This window comes from Notechis scutatus, chromosome 5 (assembly GCF_049901735.1).
Source record: "Notechis scutatus isolate UNSWTSFEM ecotype Mainland chromosome 5, rNotScu1.2, whole genome shotgun sequence".
Classification (NCBI taxonomy): domain Eukaryota; kingdom Metazoa; phylum Chordata; class Lepidosauria; order Squamata; family Elapidae; genus Notechis; species Notechis scutatus.
Window position 1 is genome coordinate 49,176,772 of NC_142013.1, and position 24,807 is coordinate 49,201,578.

Consider the following 24,807-nt stretch of genomic DNA (forward strand, 5'->3'; position numbering starts at 1 on the left):
TCAGGATTTTTACAGTAGGATTTGCATTTGGATTTGGCACAAAACAGACAATTCCTATGGTAACCCGTAATTCCAATCCATTAGGTTAATGCATTGCAGCTGCTGTGAACAGTGGGCATGCTATCTTTGGTATAATGAAGCCTGGAATAGCACAGAATATAAAACTAAATAAATTGAAAAAAGTTCTACATTAAAGCAGTAAAAAAAAAAAGAGCTTTGACTTCTTTTCTGTCAACATTCTAGACCCTTAGGGATGATAATATTCATTATACTTCTATTAATTAAATTAATACAAGTTGCTGAGAATCAAGTAACATATAAGTGTAATAAGTGATCATAAAAAATAAAAATTATAAATCCAAACATAGTATGGAATAAAAATTCATTTCAATGGTCACTGATTTTATTTAATAATTATCACAAAGATAATTATTATGGCTACTAACAATAACAGATGTATTTAAAAAAATCTTTGGCAGGGATCCTCCTTCCTGCCTCTCAATCTCTAACCTGCCTGTTTAATTTTTTAAAAAAAATATGAAATGATATTTTAAAGTAACATGAAAATGTTGGACAATTTTAGTCTAGTGAAACAGTATTAAAAATCCATAGTAATAGTAATAGCAATAGACATATACCACCTCATAATGCTTTACAGCATTCTGTAAGCATATTGCCCTCAGCAACCTGGGTCCTCATTTTTGATCCTGGAAGGTTGGAAGGCTGAGTCAATCATGAGCTGGTGAAGATTGATCCCCTGGCAGACAGCAGAATTACTGCATTCTAACCACCACACCACCATAGCTCGTGTGCAGAAAGCTAGTGGCAGTAAAATTCACTTTCTGGCAATTGAGCATTTTGTGACTGTCTACACTCCTTATGGAAGTGATTTTGTAATTACATAATCACTCTTCTCCAAGTTAAGCTTTTTTATATCTATAATAATCTCTCAACATTATAAACATGCTCACTGGCCACAATCTCTTTTTTATGGATTAAAGAACAGTTGATAAGGGATTTATATTTAAGAATTGGTACCTTGATTTAAATGCGTAATTTTGAGATAATATGATATGTTAGGGTTTCAAAATTGTGTGTTATGTTCACTAGGAACCTGAATTTTTCAAACTACAAGATTTACAATTATCCTTCATGTATGTTTACAGATGCATTATATAGTTACACAGATTTGAACATACACTCCTATAATGGTCTTGAATTTCATATGCTGGTACAACACCATGTGTTTCAAAGGCATGCTTTATGTAAGGTATGCTTTCCATTTCCTTGCTCACTGTAGAATAGGCAGAATGAAGCAATTAACCATACTTTGTGTCATAAATGAAATATAGAATATATAACATTACCTTGATAGATACTTGTAACCTGATATTTCTTTGGCTAAGATTTAGAGTTGGAAAACAGATGCAGAACTTTAGAACATAGTAAGGTACCATATACTGAGTATATATTTAACTTCATTATATCTAACTTTATTATATTAACCTTCATAGGCAGTAATATATGGGAAAGTATTAAACCTTGGACTCTCGACCTTTAAAGCATATTCTTTGGCTATAAGCTAATAAATATGCTCACTTTAAAAGGAATCATGGCTGAATGGATAAACAACATTCAGGAAAAAGATTTAAACAGGAAGTAAATGGCAAAGATTTCCAGACAACTGCTGCCAAAGGTTTTTTTTTAATGGTCTAATCAGGTATACGGCAAAATTGTGTGCTGTTGTATTCAAAGTATGAGACCACTAAAGAAAAGGTACCTCATACACATACAGTAAGTATTTCCAATATTCTAACTACAGGCTTTAAATATTGGCCAAGGTCATACTATGTCTCCAGCACAAATATCCAAAATCTGAAGAACAAGGTTTGCTTATAGCTCTGGAAAGCCTTATGCTTAGCTTTTCCTATCCTTAGTTTTTCTAATTTTCCTCAAAGTGTGAATAAAATCTACAATACTTCTGAAGGTCCTTGGATATTAATTTGAAATAACTAATTAAAAGGTAGCCTCAAAAATGGCACAGCATAAACAGTTTTGAAAAGATGGTTTCTTCTAATCTGTAACAAATTAGTTTCCTTAAAAAAAAAGTTTTATAGAGCTATCTAATCAAATTGTTAGATAATCATATGCACTGAATCTCTAATTAGAGTGTATAATTTGGTTAATTTAGTTTGTTCTTCAGTTATTAAAGAACATGATTTATTCTTATGAAATTAAAATGATCAAACATGCTTGATAAAGCCACTTTTGGAAGCAGATTATATTATTTTCCACCCATATGTAATCATATCAGCATTATACTTCATTAAGATTATTTGGAACCCAAAGTAAAAAAAAAAAAACCATTATCAGGCCCAAGCTTAGAAACAACACTGTGAAATCCAATCATATTAAATCCTTTATTTTCTTACACCTAATGGACAGAATCTTGCCAAAGTAAAACAATAACTTTCTAACCTACTAGATATATCCTGAGAGATTCTGGGTATGGCTACCCTTCCCCACCCAGTTTGGGACTGTTCAATCCCTTAAACTGGGCTTCTCTCTAGGAAAGTTCCATGCTGTCAAAACTCTCCTTAACTGCTGCTCCAGCGGCTCATTCTATCACACCCTTCCCCAATAGACTAACAGTTAGAAAGCACTGAGAGCATGCCAAATGCAATTTGCACTGCCTCCAATAATCTTCCAATTACAGATTGATAAAATTCCATTTCAAATTTAATTGTAGGAAACACTTGTTGTTTATTCAAACTATAATTTTAAATAAGTTTTCATATATGCTGCTTCATGCTGAATTGCATTTAAGTAATTTCACCAAAAAATACGTTTTACGGTTTTAAAAGTTTTCCTTTATTATGTGGGAAGAAGACAATTTTACACCCTAGAAAAATACTATGTAATATTTAGAAAAAAGTTATAGCCATCATTCAAAGGAACGTATGTATGTGTATGTATAAAATATTGTTGTATTACTTTTTACACAATGAGATTAGTGTGTGCATAATAACAACTGTTTGTTTCTGAATTGCTAAACTGCTACATTTTTTTTAAGGCTCACAGAGATATTTTGGAAACCGGTAATCTACTATCCTATCCACTTCCTATTCATCTGTCTATCTGTCTACCCCATGAAATCAACAATTAAGGAACCAGCTTAATCTTCTACTACACTAGTTTGTCCTCAATAAAAAACAAAGGAAAACCTGTCTTTGTTAATTGCTTCAACAGAAAACATTCTTAATAATCTAGATATTTACCTTTTAAATGATGTTTTACTTTTGTTTTTAATAACTTTATTAGATTTTTAAAGAAGAAAAATAAAACTAACAGAAACTATTTAAGGATAAAGAAGAAGAAAAGAACAAGGTCAAAAGTGCAAAGGGGGAGGGGGAGAAGAAAATATAAAGAAATAACCTCCAATTTTCTTTTATAATAGTTATGGACATAAATTTAAATATTTCACTATGATTTTCATTTTTTTTCTAGTCATCAAATCAATATATCATAATTTCATTTTTTCTCTTTCATGCAAAAAGTCCAAAAGAGATTTCTAACTGGCATCAAACTTACTGTTCTTTCTCTAATCAAGAATGTCAGGTTAGTCATCTTTGCTACCTTTACCATCTTCACCATCCTCTCTGCCATTGTGAGTACTGTCAAAACTTTCGACAATTATGCATATAAGAGTCTTGCTGCAGTTAACTAATATAAAAGAAAGATTTCGTGAGTTTTTCCAACTTTTTGTCAGTCTCAAATGAAACCTGTCTAGATTCAGTTGTTCATTAATCTTTAAAATCTTTTGAATTAATGTATGCATTTGAAACTAAGTTTGTTTAACTTTTTATAGTCCACTAAGCATAACTCTTGTTCACATTTCTAGTACAAATTTGAAATATCTTTATACATTTTAGAACAATTTTCCAGTAAATATCAGTGATACATCATTTTATAAAAAATACTATTAAATACTATTAAGATTATAACATAATATTGTGCCATTTTTATATTACAACCAAAATTTTTAGCCAATTTCATCATGCATTCTTTCACTTGTTCTTTTTTTGTTTGAAATTTCAGTAAAGATTGATACATTTAACAACTTAGTCTTACAATACTCAATACCAAAAGTCCTTTTATTTATTTTAAATCTTTCTAGCAATTGTACATATGGAAACCAGTGAAACACAAATCTTTCTAATATCAAATGTTCTCTTGATTTTACTTTGCAATCTCCCTGAAGAAATTCTAATAGTTCACCATAAATTAATCATTTGTGCTTAGTTATCATTTCTCTTATATGATGTACCATGTTTCCCTGAAAATAAGAACTGGTCTTATATTTTTTTGGACTCCAAAATAACTTCTAGGGCTTATTTTCAGGGAAAGTCTTATTTTTTTCCATGTACAGGAGGCCCACTTCTTCTGCTTGCTCATGGTCACAATTGGGCAAAAGGCCGTGTGGTGTGCCAATACCACCACCACAAGGCGTGGGGTAAAGCTGCACACACACCCCGCACCAGCTTACCTCAGGGCCCCGCAGTCAGGTAACAGATAACAGATAACAGATAATCAGAGTTGGAAGGGACCTTGTAGGTCATCTAGTCCAACCCCCTGCCCAAGCGGGAGACCCTACACCATTTCTGACAAATGGCAGTCCAATCTCTTCTTGAAAGTCTCAACTGATGGCGCTCCCACAACTTCCAAGGGCAAGCTGTTCCATTGGTTGATTGTTCTCACTGTCAGAAAGTTTCTCCTTATTTCCAGGTTAAATCTCTCCTTGTTCAGTTTCCATCCATTATTCCTTGTCTGGCCTACAGGTGCTTAAGAAAACAGCTTGACCCCTTCCTCCCTGTGGCAGCCCCTCATACCCTCATACCCGACACCTGCCTTGCCTCATGGTGGTGGCTCTAGCAGTCCAATCCAGCAGGACTCCACATCATCACTGGCCCACTTTTTCAGCTTGCTCACTGAAGCACTAAGACAGAGCAAGCGCCCAGCTGCAGGAGACTCGTCTTTACATCTCTCGGCTTGCCTGCGGACTGGGCAGAGTGTCTGATCACCTGCTTTCTCCCTGTGCCTCTGCTCCATCTGCTGCTGGTGGTGCTGCACAAAGATGAGCTGGCCACCTGCTCCAGCCCACCAAATCTCGGCTTTCCTGTGGCCCACAGCACAGCTAGATCACCTGCTTCCCACCCATCTCTGCCTCCGCCTGCTGCTTGGACAGGTAATCAACTCATCTGTGCTGTTTTAAGATTAATAAAAGATAAAAATGTTAACACAAATATGAAGATATAAAATCAAATAGAATGAATGATGAATAAAAGGGATTTCAAGGTTGAGAAAAAGGTAAAATATTTGGATTTTAATTTGACACATATCAGTGTCATATTATTTCAAACTAATTTTATGTTAAGAAATGGAATAAAGTTTTAAAAAGAGATGGGTTAAGATGAGGTAAATTACAGTTGTCATTGTTGAGGAGAATTTATGTAATTAAGATGAATGTTTTGCCTAGAATGGCAGAAAGACCTACCGTATTTGCCGGCGTATAAGACGACTGGGCGTATAAGACGACCCCCCAACATTTCCACTCAAAATATAGTGTTTGTTATATACTCGCCGTATAAGACTACCCCCTCTTCCGCACACCTTCCACACACCAAATAAAAGGTAAAGAACCTCAGATTTGATTTCAACATGTTAATTTATATTCAAATGCTTATGACATGCAGGAAAACTGTCACAAGGCTGTATGTTATCAAACATGTACAGTAAACATAAAACAGTGCAAGTTTATTAAACGTAATTCACTAAAGACAACACACTCCTCTCCTCCTCAGCGCAAGCAACACTCCAAGTGGACCCTATGGACGGGTAGATGCTTCTCAGGAACACAGGCAGGCAGCCCACAACCCAGAGGGACTCTGGCAACACACTGTAGAAGAAAAGAAGAAAAACAGCGGGCGCCACCTCCTCGTGTAAAACCTTTTTAATAGATCCATAAATCAGAGATAAAATGATACTCACAAACATAGGAGTATGACAGGCACATCAAGAGTATAAACACTGGATCAGCAAAACTACGGGATAGGTAACATGTTTCTGGGGACACGCCCCTTCGTCAGACCTTGCTGAGCTCCCAAAGGAATGTTCATAAATAGTGTGAGGGTGGCTAAGACCCCTCCCCATCCTGTATTATACCAGCCAATAGTAAATGCCAGGGGCTAATTCACTAAAGCTGAATGGAACAATAAACCTATGGGAGCTGCCATGCTGTTTGTTTTCTAAGCTGTTAACCAAACTGGAACTGTCAATGATAGAAGGAAGATAACAAATAGAGGGAGAGAGCAAGTGCCGGGCAAGTCCCTAGCAAGTTTGCTGGCATGACAGTTTCCCTTTAAAAGCCTTCAAACTCCTGTTCGTCATCTGATATGAAAAGTTCATCAATGACATCTTGGGATACAGTTGCAAGGCAGTCATCGTATGGATCTACCGGTAATTCCGTGTCAGATGATGTGGCCTCAGCTTCAGCTTCCTCTTCATCTTGCCACAAGTAATCGCGTCCTCCATACCATCTAATGAATTTGATATGCCACACTTCTTGAAAGACTTGATTACTGTTTGTGCATCAATATCATTCCAGGCTTTTATGACAAATTGGCACAAAACATCCAACTGTGGAGCACGCATGTTTCCTCCTTTTGTGTATGACTTTTCGCCGCTAACCATCCATTCATTCCACTGTTCTCGAATGCGATCTTTAAACGGCTTGTTTAGGCACACATCCAGGGGCTGTACCAATGATGTCAATCCTGCAGGAATAACTGCTGCATCTGTTTTTATTCTCGCAAGCCTTTCCTTGGTGGTGGGAGTTAAATGAGCCCTGAACATATCCCACACAAGTAGACTACGTTTTTGAAGTAGACCACCTGGTCGTCTGCTCCATACATTATCCAGCCATAGTTTCACATCCTCCTCATCCATCCAGCCTTTTTCATGCACGTGCACAAAACAACCAGCAGGGAACTTGAGTTTTGGCATTGTTTTCCTTTTTAAAAATAATCATAGGTTTCAGTTTGTTGCCATCAGCTGTACATGCTAGTACCACTGTAAAACTTGACTTCTCATGTCCTGTTGTTTTTATCAAAATAGTTTTTTCACCTTTTTGATGGACAGTTTTATTTCCAATCATATCAAAATTCATTGGAGTTTCATCCATATTTCCAATATTACTTAACGCATAGCCATGTTTAGTGCGCTGTTGTATTACGTATCGATGGAAACTATCCACTTTGTTATCCAGATCTGCAGGTAATTTATGGGCAATTTTTGTCTTTTGCCTTAGTACCAGATCATGCCTTGCCATGAATCTACTACACCAGGATATAGTGGCCTTAAAATTGTTGCTGTAATCTGGGTTAGATTTGGCCCACTGAAGTGCAAACAAGCATATTGTATTTCGTGTCACCACATAACCATTTTGGCGATGCTGAGCCACCATGTCTGCTACATGTTTTTCTAGCTCTGGCCAGTGTGGGGTGCCTCTTCTTAATGCACACTTACCCCTTGGCATACTCTTTAATGCTTTTTCATTTGATTTCCAGTCCCGAACCATCTTTTCTGTTACTCCATATTGTCTTGCAGCAGCACAATTATTATGTTCCATGGCAAATTTTACAACTTTAAGTTTAAAACTTGCATCATATTTCTTTCTTTTTGCTGGTGCCATGATAGGGTTGATAGGGGTTTGACTGCTGGACATTTTCTATGCTGTACTTAAATGCTGTACAATGGTGCAGTACTGTGGTTTGCTATTGGCTGTATACAAAGCCTGATTGGATTGGTCCCTGCTCCCTGTCTGCCCTCCCTGGCTCCCTGTCTCCATGTCACTAGCAGCAGTCTGGTCCGCCCTTGAATCCATATTATGGATAGTACTAGTATTATAGTACCATACCATATATTAATACCAAGTGACATACTGTATATTATGACCTGATAAGAGATTTGGATAGGGAGTATTTATCAAGGTATGCATAAGAAGGGGGAGGGGGCGAGGAGAGAGTTGCAAAATGTATAAAAGTGTACCCCTGTGTGCTATTATTGTTACCGATATTACACGAGTGCCATTAGTATTAGTATTAGTGCCATTACAGTACCTGTCATTGACACCATTGTACGGCCGCAGCGCCTCTGGCCCGCCCCTGCATCTCCCTGTGACCGGCACTAGTGCGCAAGTGCGCATGTGCGAGCTCTGCGTAGACAAGGGGCGGGCTGGGCTGCGCCGCTGCTTCCCGCCGAGCAGAACGGGCCAGTCACGCCGAAAGGCTGGCACCCTGTCTCGCTGCTGATGCTCGCCGCAGCCACGCTGATGACCCGCGCGTCCGCGCTGGATACCGCGATACTGGAAAAGGAAGCAGCCTTTATTTTGTACTTGCAGATCTATTCCCCACCCCACCCCCAATAGACACCAAGTATCTTTCCTGGGCTCAGATGCTGAGTCGGGCTGCTTATGACTTGGACAGGAGACCACCAAGAGCTCTAGGGGAAGTAAGCCACATCCCAGAAAGTGGCAAAGGCAAAACCATTTCCGCATTGCTCCCAAGACAACCCTATGGACGCTGAGACAATTAAAAGGGTGACTTTAGGTGGGCTCCCTTTATTGCACTTTATTTTTACCGTATACCTTCTCTTGCAATTATTTCCTGACAACACGGAGACGGGACCACGAGGTGATCCTTCCCTTCCACTCCTTATTTTTATCATCACCATAATTTTCTGAAGTAGGCTGGGCTGGGCTGGGCTGAAAAAGCCCCGAAATAGCTACCAGGTCAAGTGGGAACTCGATTCTGACCCTTCTTGGTCCTATCCCCTCGACTTCTCCGATAAAAGCCCTTGCGAGTGAGTTGGGGTTCCTTCTTGAACCGCAAAAAGAACCAGCTTTCCTTTGGAACGAGCCTTTTACAATTCAAGCAACGCCGATCTGAAGCGGATTCCCATCCCTCTTCGCGGGTAGATAAAGCAATTTAAATCAATTAAACGTCGGGGTTTCCGGGAGGGAGAACCGATCTGCCGAAAGTCGTGTCCGCCTGGCTTGGAAGCGCCGGTGAAAACGCCGCAAGCGCCCAAGATGAAATGAAACCGCGCATTTCTCATTCACAGCAACCAGCGGTTCCTCGGTTGACGGGCGGAGAGATCCCGTTAGCCTCGATCTGTCGGATCCCTGGGACTGGAGGCTGCTGCTCTAAGGAGAAACGAGAGGGAATTCGCGCCTGGAAACCAATTCATAGCCCCAAAGTGGCTGATAATGCTTTAAGAAAGTTGGTCGCAGTGACAGAGATCCAAGTCCAGTTAAGCCGGACCTGTGCCAAGCGCTCAAGCAGCCTCGGTTTTCCTCGCTTCCTTGGGAGCTGGGAGAAGGCTGGCTGCTCCTTTCGGCTTCACGGGATCCGCTTCCACGGTGCGCAAAAGTGCCTCTGCCGCGGCAGCTGCAGTGCTTCCCACTTACTATTTGCCGGCGATAAGACGACCCGGCGATAAGACAACCCCACCACTTGGAGGCATGTTTTTCCGGGCAAAAAGTCGTCTTATACGCCGGCAAATACGGTACCTAAAGTTGTATCACAGGGGGGGAAAAACCATGAGTTAAATATAAAGTGTTACAAGATGCTAAAAAAGAGGTTTGGGTTTACTTGATTTGAAATTATATTTTGAAGCTTGTCTAAGTTTTGATGGAATAGTCAGTGATGCAAAAAAAAAAAAAAAAAGATTACTGAAATTAGAAGAAGTTGGTTTGAGATTTGGGCGGCATGGTTTTCTATGGTACAATAAAAAGCTAAAGTTTCAAAAATCATTTTATTATGTGTGCCGTATTGAGAATATGGAATAGATATAAACCAGAATGCTCTTGTGGCTTTCACCTCAAATTGTGTTTTAATTTAACAATTAGTTAATTAATTGTAATTAATGCCAGAGCATTTTTCAATATATGGTTTGTGAGGGAAAAGTATGCTTTTCAGAAAGACAAGTTGTTCACAGATGCCAGAGATGTCTGTGTGAGAGAGAGTGGGGAGGGGGGGGTATGAAATAACCCACAGATGAGAACTGCTAGCTAATACACTCAATTTTACACTCCACTGGGAAAACAGTGATGGCATACAAACCCAGAAGCCTATCTAGATTGATATAAGAAGTCAGTATTTCTCTGTAAATGGTTTTAGGAGAACATACTGCGATCATTGCTGGTCTGCACTTAATACATTTTAATGCAGGACAGATAAGCTTAGAGTGCCTTGGAGTGTTGCACTGAAATGTTGTGGGCAAGTGGAGCAAGGTTGAAGTGAGGTAGCAATACAGCAATACACAAGAGATGGGGGTAGGAGGGTTACACAGAAAGGGAGAGAAAAATGTGGTCAGGCTGTTTTCAGATTTAGGATAAATACATTCCAATAATAATTTTAAAATGCAGCATTCAGCCACTTTCCGTTTTAAAAAAATGTTTATCTATCTTAAAATTTCTATAACCTTGCCATTTCGATTCTATTGCATTTGAGTGGTCCTGTTTTACCATAAGCATTAGACTAAATACAGCCTTGATGCTTAAAGTCAATGATTTTGTGAAATTAGCTGTTTTATTTGATCATCCAGGCTAGTCAGTACTCTGGGGCAAACATTTATCTGAAATATTTCCCCTGTTATCTTTCCAATTCAATTTAGCAGAAATTGCCATATTCATTTCTAGAATCCATTTTCAGTGTTATTAAAGAGTCCAGGGACTCTTCCACCTATACTTATGTTTTTGCTGATGAAAATTATTTGATGCTTTTCTTATATTCTATTGCATGTGTAAAGATTTAGGTCAATAAATATCCTAGTAGAACTCTTCAAGACATTCTCTGTTTTACTCATTTTCTTTTCCATTTAAATAGCCAGCAATTTGAAGACTCCTAGTCCCTTGTGATGTGTAACAATAACTGGTGTTATGTTAATAGGGTGTGTTGATTAAGACAGGGTTGTAGTGTCCCATGTTCATCTGTTGTCTATTGCCCAAAGCACTGGTTTTCTTTTATGCTTATTTGTTCTTTAAAATGATTGTGCGCCAGTGGTGGGATTCAAAAATTTTTGCTACTGGTTCTGTGTGCTGGGTGGGTGTGGCAGGGGAAGGATACAGTAAATTCTTCAATCAGAGGTGGTATGTACCGGTTCTCTGAACTACTCAAAATTTCCACTACTGATTCTCCAGAACTGGTCAGAACCTGCTGAATAACACCTCTGTTGTGTGCACTTTATCATGCTAATGTCCTGTTTTGCACCGTTATGTAAGCTATACATAATAAATTAAGCAGTGAAAAAAACTAAGCTCCTAGCTTCATTCCCCAAAATAATTTTATCTGAAAATTAAATCCCAATTTTATTAATAATCAAAGATCAGCAATATTTTTACCTGAAACTTTACAAGATTCAAGTCGAGTTGTAAAATAAACTCTCCATAGAGAGACAAAGGTGTGGCTGCACCATTCCTACCCCAAATATTTGTTTACAGAAAATTATTATATACCAAGTTAAGGAATAACAGCTCTGTTTAATTGGTGTATAAAGATCAAAGTGATCAGTCTTCTACTACATGGTCTGTCTGTCTGTTTATCTATCATCTATCTATCTACACCCATCTACACAAACATCCATACATGCTGAACAATTTAAGCATGACACCAAAATCTAAATTAAGTTCCTCTAAGTTTCATTTAAAATATTGATTAAAAATGAACAGAGGTTATAGCTTTGGGAGTCTCAAAGTGCTTACTGCCTCTCTTGGATCTTGGCCAACTACGGTGTATATCATCAATCTTTTTGGGAACTTTTAGCACATTCTTGCAAAGTACAAACCATTCTTCTTTATGTCTCAGTATTCCCAATTGCTCATATCCTGGTAGTTGAAAGCTGGTTTTAATCTTTCCGTGTGACTGTATTTTTCCACAATTTCTTTACAATTTTATACCTCTGATTTTTGCCCATTCTTCTCTCTCTTGTCTATTTTTCCATTCACCCTCCACTGATGCCCTAAAAAGCTTACATTACAGTGAAGTTGCCTTAAAAATAAATTATATATTTCTAATTTGAGAGGTAGTTTGGTGAAGTTGCTAAAGTGCTGGCCTAGAAACTAGGAGACTGAGTTCTTGTCCTGCCTTAAGCACTAAGGCCAGTTACTCTTTCTCGGCCCAAGTCACCGCACAGGGTTGTTGTGGAAAAAATAGGAAGAGGAAGGATTATTATGTATGTTCACAGTCTTGAATGGATTTTCTCTTTTAAACCTGGGATAAAAATATAATATTAATGAAAAGAAATGTGAGCATTTTGGTACTAACTGCCAATGAATTTACTGTATAGAAATAGGTAAAAATCAAAGTGTTTCCCAAATATTAATAAGTACTATATAGGTGATTCACCACAATGTAACAGTTTCTTCAATCATCATGTACTCACAATGCTATTAGGATTACATATTAAATGTAACATCAGATTATTCTTCAATACATTTGGTATTGCATTAGAATAAGGTATTCTTAACTTAAGAAGGGAAGTGACTTGTGGTCCCTGTGTCCTGTGTTAATGATTCTTTGGAGCTATTTCTAACCAAGATTGCTGAAATTGACTATTTCCTCCCCCTAACTGAAAACTCTATTATTGTTAACAAAAAGGAGTACCATAATGATGTAATTTGGTATTTTTTATCAAGGACTATTTTGTCTTATTAAAAAGTAATATAAAGTACCCTTTTTTAAAAGCTATTTTATTCTCTATAGCAGTGATCTGCAGCTGGTTTTTGGTACCAGGGACCAGTTTCGTGGAAGATAATTTTTCCACAGATCTGGGTTGGGGGTGGTTTTGGTTTCGCTCACTCCGCCACTGCCCACCTCCAGCCCAGTTCCTAACAGACCACAGATTGGTACTGGTCTGTGATCCAGGTGTTGGGGACCCCTGCTCTACAGGATAGTAAAATACTCAGATAGTAAAATAGTCAGATTCTTAAATTGAAAAAAAAAAACATATATTCTACTTCAAGTTATTTTGCAATGGAATTGTTTTCAGAAAATATTCATACCTTAAAATATTAATAATAATTTTTATGTCTCTCTTTTGTCTGGGTCAGCACAATTGGATATAGTTAAAAAAAGAACCTGTGACACATTCACGCATGTATACATATAAAACATTATATCTGGTGCATTAACAAAACAACAAAAAATTAGCTATGTGTGTTGGTATAAAGTTTCAGAAGTTGCAAATCGTCATGAACACTGGTTAGAATGGTTGTAAACTCTACTTCCAAAATCTCTGCTGCCTCTACAATTCAGAACAGTGTTGCAGTTGGAAGTGTCAAAAATTAGGGATCTGTTTAATTCCATACATTCTGTGACCTATGAATAGTTCACAATGAGCCAGAGAGAATGACTGGAAAAATCAACAGAGTACATCTGAATTGGTTTAAAAGAAATAAAGTTATAATCTCCTTAATATTACAGAGCACACTTTTTGCATAAAGTATTTTATGGCTACTAGGTTCACAAACAATATTTCAGCTATGACTTAAAATACTTGCAGAGATTAAACAGATCATGTGATTCCCATTTAACAGTCAAAAGTTAACGCTTTCTTTTACTGAAAATTCTGACTTCACCCTGTTTCAAAAGTGAAATATTGTTCAAAACAGGAGAGTTCCCTTTACACACATTGAAACTAACACAACAGTAGGAAGCTGCAACTGGTATGATATCATAGCCTGACAGGCTGGAGTCTCAATTGACTTTTTCATGCCCAAGAAGAACAATCTAGGCAATGATTATCTATTGCCCTTTTATCATCTAGATTCACTGCTATATAAAAGAAAGCAACACAAGTGTGGGATTTCCTCCTCCCTCCTCCCCCCCATTCTCTATTCCCATCGTTATTACTCAGATGGGGGAATGATACTGAGCATAGTAGCAGGTGATTTATTACTTTGTTGGTGGAAGGGAAGACAGCTGAAAGTAGAGGGGGTTGCTGAAATGGAAATTGTGACATTTACTGAGTAATAATCTTACCCCACCATTTACAGGAAGCAGGTGGTGGCTATTTACCATTATAGACAGATGGAAGTCCTGCCGTGGAAGTTTTTTTTTTCTCCTTTTAGATAAATTAGCTTAAATAATTCAGCCTCTTCTCTGCCTGTGTGTTCATTGCGTGATCTTAAATATTAAAAGACTATTTTGCTAGAGAGAAACATGTGGATTATAGCATGATAGTTTAAAAGCTTTTTGTTTTTGAAAAAGAAAATAAATCCATGTATGAGATAGGGAGGTATTTTTACAAAAATATGAACAACAGTCATTAAATCTACATGAATGTTGGCAAGGATACAATGTTATCCAGTAAAAAGATCCATTGCAATTTAGAGTGCTTTGAATTTTGGCTGAATGAATGGCAGAAAGATGCATAGCAATGGTTGCTACCCTTTGGTAACCCAGATGGTATTGGAATATTGTTGCTTGGAATTATGGGAGCTGTAGTCCAACACAATCTAGATAATGTCTGAGACATCAATGCAAACAAGAATTACAATGTCAGTATTCTTCCCTTCCACTCCATCCCATGTTATAGCTCCACACATTCCACTTACAAGTCCACCATTTCCACTCCTAATTCCTCCAAAGCAGTTTGAAATATTCCTGCTGATTGTCTTCTTGCCTGCTGATACCAGAATGCTGAGAACATGCTGAGAAGACAATGAGCTAATCAGGTTCTCCTGCCAGCCGGCTAATAAGAATGGGCCCCCAAAAGTCATTCTATCAGAGCTTCACCTATGCTGCTTCATATCCTGGCACAACAAAAAATAAACTTCCCTCTGCTTTACAAAAAAAGGAAATGAAATTAATTGCTGGCAGGCCCCATTCTTGTTTTCAGTACATGCTGGGTGTTGAACAGTACGAAGAAGAAGAAAAATACCCTCACATACCTGAGCATTTTTGTAACAGTGTAAGCCTTTATATCATGCTATCCTGTAATTTCTGTAATATTCAAATTCCACTGAAAGATGTGAATAAGGCAAGATACAAATGTCATCTGTAATGCAGTCTCATATTTTTCCCATGCTATTAATGATGATAAGTTATAGTGGCAGTTGAAAAGGAGATGTTTTAAACAAAATGCCCACTTTTCAGCAGCAGGAACTCATTATCAGGACCATTTCCTGCCTACCATCATTTCTTCTTTGTAAAATTAGCAAAATCATACACATTCCACTCTAAAAGGTGGGAGGGGGAACAGAAATAAAAAGATCAAACAATTTTGTACTTTTCCCAGGTGGAATAGAAGGACGCAACATATGGGAACTGTCATTTTTACTGCCAACAAATAAAGCTAGCATTTGTTTTAAAAGATCTACTAGAAGTGAGATAAAACTTCAATCAAACAGAGAAATGGATCAGTTACAAATTCCGCAGAACTATCTTGTTGCAGGAAAAGAAAATAAATGTGTTCGTACACCTCTCATTACATCACAAAGCTCACTTGATAGAAATTGCCAGTGTCATGGGATCATGAAGGCTTATAGCTGCTTGAGAATTGGTGCTTAGTCCTCAAGTGGATATGTCTAGAAGGTGTATATAAAGGATTCTAGCCTCAGTCCTACAAAATGGAAAAGGTCATTTGTCATAGGTAGTATATCTTCATATTAAGATAAGAGCTTAACTCATGGCCTACAACATCCCTGACCATTTGATCTTATTTAGTGGTGTTGATTTGGACTTGAAAGCAAGCCTTGACAGTATACAGCAGAGAATGGTTTCTCCATTTTGCTTTGAAATTATCTCTTTAGTTTTCCTGCTAGTTCTATTTGCAGTTTCTTGGCCATTGTACTAACATTCACCACTCTCAATTTCTATACTGCACTTATATGCAGCTATGAGCTTTAGCTGTTTAATATTACATTTAATCACCTTTAATCAGATTTCTGTAGGCCTAACATGTCAAAACTAAACTATGGAAATAATACATTTTGATCCAGTAGAAATATTCATAAAATTATTTTTATAACTCAAGAGTTCAGAATTAAAATATTTACAATATTCATTGTTTCATATTTCCTGTGACTATTTTGTAAACCTTTAGGTTCAAAAGAAATGTGCTGAAACAAGCACATTTGCTAAAAATCTGATCATTTTTTATTCTCTTATCCCACTCTATGTTCATTTATTGCCATGGATTTGACAATATTAACCTTATTGACTCAGTCATGTTATAACTGATGTTTATAATGATACATCTTTATACATCTTTGTTGTAGGTACCTCTTACGTTATTAGTTTGCATGCATTTTAAACTTGGACATTTATATGTCTTTGATTCCTAAAAACCCATCCATTAGCACTTAGCATACTTTCTACTTCAGAGAGCCAAAACAATTCCTTGATATTCAATTTGTGTGGAAAAGACAAAAAGATATGTATGTAATTCTGAACCAAACAGAGAGTGTTATCTCAAACACACTAATTAGCTATGTTTTGATATATGCTTTTGGATCATACATAAAACTGGAAATTTTCAAGCAGGAATAACTTGAAAACAGCCAACATTTCAAGAAATTGATTTTTACCATTTGTTAAAAAACAAAAATGCATTTTTTGATGTTTACAAAAAAAGGCCATTTTAATCTCATCCTAAGTGCCAATTTTAACCAACTTTGAGGAACAATTAAGAGATCACTTTGATCCATTCAAAAACAGCAAAAAGGAGACTTTAGGATATAATGTCATGTCGAAGGATGAAAAATGTGTGGCCTTTCAGAGTCCATGAAACTTCCCAATATAAACTTCTTTTCCTTGAGAATTGCCATGGCTTTTCATTTTTTATTGCTTCTCTTGTATTATTTACTTCATAGTATCATTGAGTTAAGCAGGTGTCACATCGGTGATAATAATTCTATTGCAAGGTGCCAAACAAATGAGTCTACATCAGGGGTATTAAACTCAAGACCCATGGGCTGGAACCAGCCCACAGGCTGCTTAGATCTGGCCCACAGGGCTGCCCTGGAAAAAGAGGACTGGCCCATGGTTGCCTCTGCCAATGAAAACAGAGCTTGGGAGGCTGCGATTACCTCCTGCAACCCTCTGCCAGTGAAAACGGAGCTAGGGAGGTCCTGAGTTCCATTTTTGCTGGCAGAGGCTTGCAGGAGGCCGTTGCAGCCTCCCAAGCTTCGTTTTCACTGGCAGAGTGCTCGGGCCACACAGGCATCCCCAACAGGTGTGATGTCGAGCTGGCCACACCCAGCCTAGCCACACCCACCCAGCCCTCAAAGTCAAACACAACCCTGATGTGGCCCTCAATGAAATTGAGTTTGACACCCCTGGCCTACATGATCTACATTAATCACAATGAATGAATAAATAGAATAGCCATGTCCATGTTAAAGAAACACTTATCCTATTCCAAAGTAGTCAGGAAGGTATTTCTGTTAATCCTCTCATTCTGGGCTAGTTATCTATCCTCTACCTCTAACAAGATATCCTGCTGTTTCAATTATATTGAGATTCAGTCCCATTCTTCCCTTTATTCTGCAAAAGTAAAGAACGAAAGCTTTGTTGCACATAGAATAATAGTTCTAGAAACCTATGCTGCACTGAAACAATTTTACATTGCAGCACTAAGCAAATCATTTAATTACTACAAACTGTGAATTACAATTAAGCCTTCTACCAGCTTCCCTGATAGGAGTCCAAACCTAAGGGTCTAACCCTAATTATCACACCAGTAAAATATAAGCCTGCAGACCATTTCAATTGTTTTGCACTAGTAAGTACTGTAAGTGCTCAGCAAACAGCTTAGACAAACAGAAGCCAAATAGGAATGCCTAGAAAAGGGCACAAAACATTTTGGCAGTTCTAGGTCACCCTTTTTTAAACTGTCTTTTTTCTCAGCAGCTGAAGGCCACACAGATTGAGAAGGTGAGGATGTGCTGATCAAGATACTTTATGCTCTCTTGTCTTTGATGAGGGGTTCGATCTTCCAATTTTCTTTTATTTCCCGCTGCTGAATTGGTTTGAGGTATCTGCTCATGTCAAATTATTTTTAGTATTTGTTCTTAAATATGTAGCTGCTTTTACTTGGCAAAGTGATTTCCATCTCATTTCTGCTAACTATGGCAGGAAGGAATCCATCAAGCTATTACCAGTGAATATTTCCAATGTAAATAAAAGCTTAAAAAACAAAACATCATTTTTTTTTCCTGCTTGGTGGGAAGACAGCAAAAAAAAGTATGCGAATTTCTTCTCGCTATCGTTCAGATGTATGAGATTAAATCAGTTAGAACAAATGAGGCTGGTTTCTTTGAAACAAAAATAGCACAAAGAGGGGCGGAGCTGGTGTCGTGACGATACGGCATGCGATCTTGGAGGTCTGAGATCGCTGCTGATATCTTTGCTCCTGGACGGTACAAGTGGATCTAAACCATCCCGAAGAGACGGTGAATGTAAAGAGCGCGTCCTGTCGATCCCAGGGATATTGCAAAGTCCCTGGTAGATCCAGGAGCAGCTCTTTTTGCCAGCGGCAAAGAGGCAGCCATTAAAGCTGCTGAAGTTGGGACAGCTCCGAAACGAAAGAGAATGAAAGAGAAAGTGTGCCGGTTTGGTGAGAACTTTTCTTTATTTAAAGATTTGAGAGGACACCCTAAGGGAAAGAAAGAATCTGTAAAAGTTTTTTGACAGAAGTGAATAAGCAGCGATTTTAAACAGGAATGTCAAAGTAATATATATATATTAGAACCTCAGAAAACAAATATATATATATATATATATATATATATATATATATATATATATATATATATATATATATATATATATATATATATATATATTTCTTATTGCTGATGATACTATATTTTGAAACTGGACTGGTTTTTGCCTTTTTTTTTATCTACTCTTTTCTTTCCCCTTTTTGATTTTATAATATATTAAGCCAGAGATTCCCTTTTAGTCTTTTTTTTAAAAAATATTTTCTTCCTTTTTTAACTAATTCTTATTATACTCTGCGGGAAAAGAAGGGGGAAAGTGAAAGCTAAAGAAACTTTGTAACACTGCCAACTAGAGGCTTGGAAATACTCTACTTTTCCTTTGACCAGACAAAGCTGAGAAAGAATTGAGACTTTTTTTCAAGGACACTGCCTGTTTGATAAGATAGAGGGAAGAGCATGGGAGAGTATTATTGCAGGTGCTCTTCTGGGTTTCTATCAACAGCTGGAGTCCGGTATGGAAGCTTATAGGAAAAGAAAAGGTGATAAGTCTCTGGAGAAGAGAGTTATAACAAGAACCTTGGATAATTAAACAAAGTGCAGTGTGCTCTTTTTACTTTTTCTAAGTTGTGCTATCCCTCCTCATCAGCTTTATTTTATTTCATTTTATCTTTTTTTTTTTTTTTTGCAATAGCTATTTGGATCTTTGGCTTTGTTGGAGCTTGTCTTTGTTTTTCTTTGGAAGATCAATCTCTACGCTGGCTTTTTATTTTAAAGGGAAAGCTTTAGTATTAATGTTTCCTTTTTTTTAAGGGAATAGCCTTTTTTTTCTCCTTTCCTGGTATTTTTGTTTTTTCATCTACCTTTCTGGTTTATTTTTATGCACTCTTTTCTATTTGAGACCTCTCAATTGGATTAAGGTGTTGAAGATCCTGAAGAATTTTTGTCCTCCCTTTTTTTAAAAAAAAATTATCATTACTATTTGGCTTCTTTTGTCTACTATTTTTATTTTGAACTACAATTGGTTATTTCACAATTGGATTAAGGTTTAGAAGAACCTGAAGATTTTGAATTGCTTAAAATGAGTAGGAAACTACTCAGCTCCTGGTTCTTCAACTTCTACTTCCTCCTCTCCACCATCTGGAGGACAACGTTCAATACAGACAATGTTAAAGCAAGAAAAAGAACAAGAAAAAGTGACTCTGCAGATGATTATGCAAGGAATTCAAAATATTCAAGCAAGATCAGAGAATATTGAAAAGAGAATAGAGAACATTGAACAAAGAACAGAGAACATTGAACAAAGAACAAAGAACAGAGAACATTGAACAAAGAACAGGGAAAACTGATGAAAAAGTGGAGAACATCCAACAAATGATGTTGAAGTATGATGAGAGATTCAAAAAAATTGAAGAAGAAGATAAACAAAGAGACAAGAAGATTGGAGATATTGATAATAGATTAACGGTGGTTGAACAAGATGAAAGTGGTATGTTGAGATGGGTGATGGATAGATCAGAATTCTATCTTAGATTCCAAAACGTAGAGGAAGAAAAAGGACAAAACTTAGCTGAGATAATGATAGAAATACTGGCTGAAACTTTGGAAATAACTCAAGAGAAGATGATGGATGGAATAGATGAGGTTTATCGAGTTTTCACAAGATATGCGATGAGAAATAGCTTACCAAGAGAAGTTCACATTAGATTTACAAAGAAAGCCATTAAAACGCAAATATTGCAAGTGGCAAAAGAGAAAACATTGAAATATAAAGACAAGGAGATTGTGGTCTTGAAACAAATATCCAGAAGAGTGAGAGAGATGAGAAGAGAATACGATTCCTGACTAAAATGCTACTTAAAAAAGAGGTGAATTATAGATGGCTGATTCCAGAAGGTTTAATGTTCACAAGGCAAGAGCAGAAACACAGAATTGACTCAATTGAGAAAGCAGAATTATTTTATACAGAATTTTTTGGAGGGAAAGAGGAAGAGGCAGAAAAAGAAATCTCACTAACTGAATTCCAAGAGGACTGCCAAATGGCGATTGAAAAAGAAGAAGGTGCAGTAGGTGGAAAGGTGGAAGCCAAAGAACAACATGAACCAAGATCTACGAGAGCTGCTAAACCTAACTACAAAATATAACCATGGAAGAGAAAAAACTTAACTCAGCCGTTAAAAGAAGGAAAACCTTTCATAAATTAGAGAAATTAAAATTTGATATAATTTGTCTACAAGAAGTACATATTAAAAAACCATATAAACAATTGTTGGTGCAGCCAAAACTAGGGAAAATATTTACTTCCTTGACACAATGTAAGAAAGAGGAGTGGTTTTATATATTAAGGAGACTATCACAGCAAAATTGATTTATACCGATGATGACAGAAGAATACTAATGGTGGAAATAATGGACAATAATACGAAAACACTCCTGATTGCAATCTATGCCCCGAATGACAAACAAGAAGAATTCTACAAAAAAATACATATGAAAATAATTGAACTGGACTATGCTAATATAGTTATGATGGGAGATTTTAATGAAATTGTAGACAATAAATTGGACTATACAGCACAGAAAACAATAAAGCAAAACAGAAAGACTCTCCCTAAATCTTTTTTTTAAATGGTAGATGAAATAAACTTAAAAGATACATGGAGAGAAAGAAATGCTAAAACTAAACAATACACCTTTTATTCAAATAGACACTTATCATGGTCCAGAATAGATATGATATGGATGTCAACAGAATTAATAACTAATATTCAAGAAATAAATATTGAAACAAGTACTTGGGCAGATCACAATCCAATAACAACTAAATGGAAAGGACAAAAAAGAAGATCTAGATGGACATTAAATAATACTATTTTAAAGGAAAAAGACTTCACACAGTGGATGGAGAAAGAATTGGCTTTCTTCTTTAGAGAAAACAAAAAAGAAGATACATCAATTCAGAATGTATGGGAATGTATGGGATACAATGAAGGCATATGTTAGAGGCTTGATAATAGACTATACAAGGAAAAGAAATACTATGAAAAAGAGCTACAGAAAATGCCACAGAAAAAGGACATCAAGCTAAAAATGGATATAATTAAACATAAAATGGGTCAAATAGAAAAAGAAGAATTAGCACAGAAAATTAGAGGTGCTAAACAGAACTACTTTGAAGATGCAAACAAACCAGGTAGATGGTTAGCATACAAATTGAGAAAGGAGAAAGAATCAAGGAAAATATTGCAATTAATAGATGACCAAGGCCAAGTTTGCTATGGTAGTAAAGAGAAGAAGGAAATCATTTGAGACTTCTATGGGAAACTATATATGCAAGAGAATATTGATGAGGAAAGAGTTAAACAGTACTTACAGAATGCTAATTTACCTCAGATACCTAAAGAGATTGAAACAATGTTAGAAAGCAATATAACGATGATGGAGTTAACTGAAGCACTCAAGAAGCAAAATAATGCAAAGGCACCAGGCCCAGATGGACTTCTGGCAGAATTTTACAAAACATTACAAGAATCGTTGAATCTTCCATTGCTAGACGTTATGAATGAAGTTATGTTAAAGAAAAGGATACCTAAATCATGGTCAGATGCCTATATTACACTTATTCCAAAAGAGGAGGCCGATCCATTACAAATTAAGAACTATAGACCCATTTCTCTACTAAATGCAGATTATAAAATCTTTGCTTCAATATTGGCAGAAAGACTTAAAAATATCTAAATAATTTTATTCATCCTGATCAAAATGGATTTCTGCCAAAGAGACAAATTAAAGATAATATGAGAGTAATCTTGGACACCTTGGAATACTGAGAGGCACATCCTGAAAAACAAATGGCTCTGATATTTCTAGATGCACAAAAGGCATTTGATAATGTGAATTGGTGATTCATGTTATTACTGCTGGAACAGATGGGCTTTGCTAGAAAATTTATTCAAGCAATAGAAGCTATATACTATAACCAAATGGCAAAGGTAATGATAGAGGGAGAACTGACAGACTCTATCAATATAAGAAAAGGAACAAGACAGGGGTGCCCACTATCACCTTTGTTGTTTGTGTTAACTTTGGAAGTGCTAAACAGAAATATTAGAGATGAAAAGAATATAAAAGGAATGAAAATAAAAAAGGAAGAATTTAAGCTGCAAGCATTTGCGGATGATCTGGTTTTCATCTTAGAAGACCCTCTAGAAACAGCACCAAAATTGATAGAAAAGATAGGGACATATGGAAAGGTGGCTGGTTTGAAAATAAATAAAGATAAGACAAAGATCTTGACAAAGAATATGCTATCACAACAAAAGGAAGAACTGGCAGACCTATTGAAAATCCAGGTCACGAATAAGATCAAGTACTTGGGGATATACTTGACAGCAAGATGTAGTACACTAAAAGAGAATAATTATATCAAACTTAAACAGCAGATAGCGCTAGATTTGGCGAAATGGGAAAATTTATAAGTGTCACTAATAGGGAGAATTTCAACAATCAAGATAAACATATTACCCAGAATTTTACATTTGTTTCAAACAATTCCAATTAGGCTTGGAAAAGATTACTTTGAAGATTTAAATAAAATTGTGTTGAAATATATATGGCAAGGTAAGAAAGCGAGAATAAAGTTAAAACTTTTGCAAGATGCTAGAATAAGAGGAGGATTTGGCTTGCCTAATTGGGAGTTGTATTATCAAGCTACAAATCTGTTGTGGGTTAAGGAATGGATAACACTAAGAAATACTAGATTGTTGACATTAGAAGGACATGATTTGTTGTTGGGGTGGCATGCTTTTTTATGGTATAAAGGAACTAAAACACAGGGGTATTTTAAAAGACATTATATACGGGAGTCTCTGTGGTTAAACTGGGAGAAGATTAAAAGACAATGTTATTTGAAAATTCCAGTCTGGCTATTGACTATTGAAGCATTTTCTTATCCTATAAGATACAAAAAGGAACAAACAGATATGGTGAAATATTCAATGAAAAGGGTAACTTAAATCTATACAAAAACTAGAGGAACAAGATATAAAGATGAATTGGTTTTCATATGTGCAAATACATTCAAGGTATGATAAAGATTCTAAAATGGAAGGTTTCTATGATAAATTGACTGATTCAGATAAGATTTTGACAGGTACTGATTAAAAGGTGATAAAAAAATTGTATGGATATTTATCAGAAATTAAATTAGAAGAAGAACAAGTTAAAGAAACTATGATTGCTTGGGGGAAGAATTTTGGATATGGGATCGATTTAGAGAAATGGCAAAAATTGTGGTCTCAAAATTATAAAATGACAATGCCAACAGCATATAAAGAAAATTTGTGTAAGATGTTTTACAGGTGGCATTTCCCCCCGACAAGAATAGCAAGAATGTTCAAGAATAAATCCGAAAAATGTTGGAAATGTCATCAGACACCTGGCTCATATTACCATATGTGTACTTGTGCGGATGCTAAAAAATACTGGACTAAAATCCACATGTGGTTGGAAAAAATGACAAAAAAACATATAGACTTGAAACCAGAGATATTTTTATTGGGAATTTTACCTGAAATATATAGTAAAGACTTGAAATATCTGATTGTAAATGTATTAACAGAGGCTAGGATTGTATTTGCCAAAAACTGGAAAAATGAGAAAACACCATCACAGGAGGAAATCATTAAGAAAATATTGGAATGTGCTGAAATGAGTAGATTGACATTTGAAATTAGAGAACAAGAGGATAAACAATTTTATAAACTTTGGGATCTATTCTATCAATGGTTAGACAATAAAATACAGTAATGAAATATGTAGACTTTTAGAAAATAATAAATATATAAAGATGTATTTCTTTCTTATTATATCTACAAAATGATTTTAGGATAGATTTTGGATGATAATATGAACTGTTATAAAACAAACTAAGTAAATTATGATTATCTTGTAAAACATGAATGAATAAAAGTATAGTCAAATGATTGATTAATAATGATACTAAGGTATTTAATTTTTGATTGAAA